This window comes from Mustela erminea, chromosome 12 (genome assembly GCF_009829155.1).
Source record: "Mustela erminea isolate mMusErm1 chromosome 12, mMusErm1.Pri, whole genome shotgun sequence".
Classification (NCBI taxonomy): Eukaryota; Metazoa; Chordata; class Mammalia; order Carnivora; family Mustelidae; genus Mustela; species Mustela erminea.
Window position 1 is genome coordinate 88794715 of NC_045625.1, and position 5011 is coordinate 88799725.

General features: G+C 46.1%; 1 pseudogene; it reads left to right on the forward strand.

Annotated features, from left to right (window-relative positions):
* Positions 1 to 4254, forward strand: LOC116570026 (annotated as a pseudogene).
* Positions 4255 to 5011: the final 757 nt, after the last annotated feature.

The window sequence follows — 5011 nt, forward strand, 5'->3', positions numbered from 1 at the left end:
ATGGACCTGCTGTTGTTTACGCATGATGGCTCTCAACTTGTAAACTTCTACAAGTATAATTTTAGACGCACACGGTAAAAGGCACATAAAAATAACAACCACTACTGGCACACCTATAATAGATCCTATAACATACCATGCATGTGTCAGAGAGGGGAAATGAGACAGGAAGAGGGCTCATAAAGCTATTAGCAAGCTTGCATTAAAATAAGCGTCAGTAACAAACATGAGTTAGGGTGAGAAGATTGCACTCTATGCTGAGCCATTTGAAGAAGGGCTTGAAGCTGGGCAGTCTCTTGTCTCGGCCACAGTTGAATTGACTCCGCCTTCACGGGGACAGGTTGCAGGACGGTCGTCGTTGCTATCATCATCATTAGCAGCATCCTCCACAGGTTCCACGGCCACCAGCCTGGTGAGGCGTTTTGGCACCCAGAGTGGAGCAGGCACATCCTGTGGGAAAACACAAAGGGAACCTCGGTGCCACCCAAGCACCGGGTTGGGTTTGGATAATTGGCCTTGCAAGTCTCCTGCCCCTCTCAGAGTCTTTTAAGCCCTGAGGGCCGCCGTGGCTATCTGTTAATACACCGCAGGGGGGTATGTACTCTGCACTTGGGCCCCGAGATATGGCCCCGTGCCTGTCAGCATTTCCAAATTCCATTGCGGGTTACCCGCGGCTGCATTTCTCCGTGCTGTGTCCAGACAATTGTCCTGATTTTGGATTTTCCATTCTAGATATTGTCCTCCACTTAATATCGCCCTGGTCAAGTTGGCCCAATCCTCGGGAGCGAGGCAGAGTGCTCCCAGCGACTCCACAAGGGAGACCGTAAAGGCTGCCTGGGGCCCATAGCCGGTAACTGCCTCCTTCAGCTGCTTTACCAACTTAAAATCTAGTGGCTGGTGGTACCTCTGCTGATTCTGATCTTCTAACACTGGAAAAAAACCTTTTCCCGGGCCAAAGACCTCTCTCCAATTCTCCGCGGCGCAGCCCGAACAATAGCACGTCTTGGTGCAGCTGGGCTTATAAGGCGGGGGCCACTCATGGGGTGGCGCCGTGGAGCTAGAATGTGGAAGCGGCGTAACTTTCGTTTTTAATTTCGATTGCGCTACAACTGCGGCTTCCGTCCCTGCTCTCAGCTGCGCCATTACTTCTCCCTGCACTCTTAACTCTCCTAATGCTTTTTGCAATTCCGCCTCTTTATCCTCAAATCGTTGCCTCATGGCTTCCAAGTCTGTCTGGAGACCGGGAGATTCCTCCTTCTTGTTGTTTGCCTCTATCTTTCCTAGCTCCTGCAACTCGCTTTCTGACATCCCTTCTGAGCTTTCGCTTTCGGAGTCAGAGTCTCGGGAGGAGCCCTTACGGGATTCTTCTTTCACTTGCAAAAAAACTTCCCCTCCCTGTAGTACTGCTCGCTGCAGGGGCTCTCGGGGGGATTGCAAACATACTTTCACCGGGGACCACACGGCGAGAGTCCCCGGGGATGTAGAGGGGCAGAGTTTTAAGTCCTCGCCCAGGTGTTTCCATTGTGGCACATTTAGGAGCCCTTCTTCTATAAACCAGGGGGCAATCTCCCCTACTTCTTTTAAAAAGGCATGAGCCGTCTTAGATTTTAAAGGAGTGCCATTTGCTTTGAGAATGTCCTTTAGAGGACCTTCCATCCTATATCTAGCAAGTTCGTTTCCCATCCTGGAAATCTTTTGTTACTATAGTCCCTGAGGAGCCTAAATAGCTTTGTCTATGATCGTCCCCAGAGAACCTTCCCTGTCCAAAGACAGAAATGGGTGCACACTTTCCTTATCGTTGCTCTTACCCCAATCCTCGCTCCACGTCCGGCGTCTCGGTCCCCGGGTTTTCAGCACCAGTTGTCGCTCTCGACCCGCAAGAACGACCCGTAGGCGAGGTGAGTGGCAAACTTCTTTATTCACAATCTTCAGCCGGGGACCCCCCCCAGTCTAAGACCCCCAAGTATATCTCCACCAAGTGCGAACTATATCCAATCAGAGTATACCACGACTAACAAAACTACCAATCAGAAGGACTATCTATGTGCACGCATCGTGCTCGTGAGCACGTATGTGACTCCATAGGTTTTCTTTGTTCTACAGATCATGCGCCTTTCCCTTGACTCCTGGTATCTATCAAACGTCACCCGCGAATGCACTCACAGTCCTTGGGTTAATCTCTCACTCCTCCCACTCTTCTGGCCTTGCTTAGTGCGTGACTCCCTGCATCTGCTCGCATTCCTTAGGCAAACTATCTACAGCCTTGGCCTCTCATGCCTTGCTTAGTACGTGACTCCTTGCTCCTGCTGCATGGCTCTCCACACATTTCATTTTCAAAATACACAATATGGAGCTTCCAACAAGGCATTTATTAAGATTTTCACCTCCCTTACAGGTCTCGGGCTCTTAGCATTAAAAAATTAGTATGAGAATTCCCATATACCCTTCACCCAGCTCCATTAATGTTCACATGTTATGTGACACATGCTATCACAATGAGGAAAATAACATTGATAGAATATGAAAAACCAATTCACAGACCCTACTCCACTTTTGCCAGTTTTCTGGCCAATATAATTTGCTAGTCCACAATCTAATCCATAATCACACATTGCATTCAGTTGTTCTGCTCAGTATCCTCAAATCTATGACAGTTTTGGTTTTAATGACCTGACGCTTTTGAAGAAAACTGGTCACTTAGAGAATGGCCCATGTCTTAGGTTAAGGTTATGCATTTTGGCAAGTGTACCACAGAAGTAATGTGCCATTTGAGAAGAATCTCATGGTGGAGGGGAGGAGGATGTTGATATGATGATAGATCTAATCACTGGGTAGCCCCCAACTTTGAAAGTCCTGTACAAACCTACTTCATTTACTCTAGTTTGGAATAATTTTATTTATTTTTTTTTCAAAGATTTTCTTTATTTATTTGACAGAGAGAGATCACAAGTAGGCAGAGAGGCAGGCAGAGAGAGAGGAGGAAGCAGGCTCCCTGCTGAGCAGAGAGCCCGATGCGGGACTCGATCCCAGGACCCTGAGATCATGACCCGAGCCGAAGGCAGCGGCTTAACCCACTGAGCCACCCAGGCGCCCATAGTCTGGAATAATTTTAAAAACTAGAAGGCAGAAGTCTCTGGGTTCAGGCATAGTTTGCAGCAACCTGGCTAAACGCACCAAGAAGGTTGGAATCATGGGTAAATACGAGACCTGTTATGGCGCTTCCCTCAGGAAAATGGTGAAGAAGATTGAAATAAGCCAGCACGCCAGGGACACGTGCTCCTATGGCAACACCAAGATGAGAAAATGAGCTGTGGGGATCTGGCATTGTGGCTCCTGCATGAAAACCATCACTGGTGGTGCCTGGACCTACAACACCACTTTTGCCATCACAGTAAAGTCTGCCATCAGAAGACTGAAGGAGTTGAAAGACCAGCAGAAGTTCCACCATTCAAAATATTGCTAGCCTATAATAAATGGGTTAATTTATGTAACAACAACAACAACCACAAAGCTAGAAGGCAGAGTGAAAATGAGAAACCTAACTTCGGGTGATGCTCCTACAATCTAATCAGTATAAGGATTGACAAAAGGGCCAGCGCCCTTTGGCCTAATCCCCAGTTGGGGATCCAAAGACCATATACACAGGAGTGGGAAAATGGACAGGGAGTGAAGGAGAGACTTTTCTGGGAACCGTCATTGGCATGAGCCTGATATACTGTGATCCAAAGCCTGTTGGTGAAGTCCTAAGGGGAGCTACATTTAGGTTGGGAAGATGTGGGAATGCTGTGTTTGATGGTATTAAGGTGACAGTTTGGGTAAAAATTGGAATATTTCAACAGATTTTATATGAATTGTCTGTATCTTATTTATCTGACTATATTATGGAAGTAGATATTATATCTGACTGAGGAATATTTCACCTACCTAGGATTGTAGAACAGAAGACACATAAACCTGCCCTAGGACCAACTAAGATTACCCAAGCCCACACAGACTATGAGTTTGATAGACTGAAATCACTGGTGAGAAAAGAGATTACCACATTAAGTAATGCCCTGTTAGAAGCCAGAATGCTGGTGTGGACAGACACTCTCAAATGGATATCTTCATGAGCTTACTTGAAGTGGCTGCCTGTGTGCATGAAATTAGTGGAGGTTGGGGGGCAGAAGCAATGCAGAGATGCCTGGAGGAAGGCCCCACACAAAGCTGGGAAGTATATGAAATCTGATTGGTACTTGCAGCTCTGGGTGTCTATGATTACATTTCTTTCCCCAATAACCTTAACTTTCTTTGTTCCTATCTGATGTAATGATTCTGGGACGAATTCTACAACTCTTCGTTGGAAGCAGGGATGATCCTTAAGCAAGAACTATAATGGCACCTTTAAACCTTTACATTAGGATTCCTAAGGGCCTGAATGAGTGGACTGTGCCTGGCAAAATTGGGGTTAACCATGTGGTGTACAACTCCTGGCAGACCGATCATTTGTATAACTATAAATTTCCATAACCAAATGCTTGCAAGAGTCCCTGGTTATCATGGACAAGGTACAGCAGTGGCACATCTGTCTTGCCCCAGTGTGCGCTGCACAAATACGTATCACCTTTGTTTTTCTGCATGAAAATAGATAAAATAGAAAAATACAATGAGTTTCTGAATTTAAAATTAAAACCATAGTCATTATATGTTGGGTCTGAATTTCCCTGAGGAAAGCTCCACCTCCTAAGATGAGGAAGGCTATGGGAAGCCTTATGGGATACACAAATTAAATTACACATAGGTGTGACTACCACTCATCTAACCCTAGCATGCAGGACCTAACATCTTCAGATACAAACATATACCCTAACCACAGTCAAGCCATTATTACATGATGGCAACAATATGCATGGTAGGATTAAAAAAAAAATTGGCCCAGAGACAGAGGCTTTAGGGTAGACAGATGCCGGTCTAGGCATCATGGGACAAGTTGAATTCACTTTTCTTAAGGTATAGCATTCAGAAGAAAAAA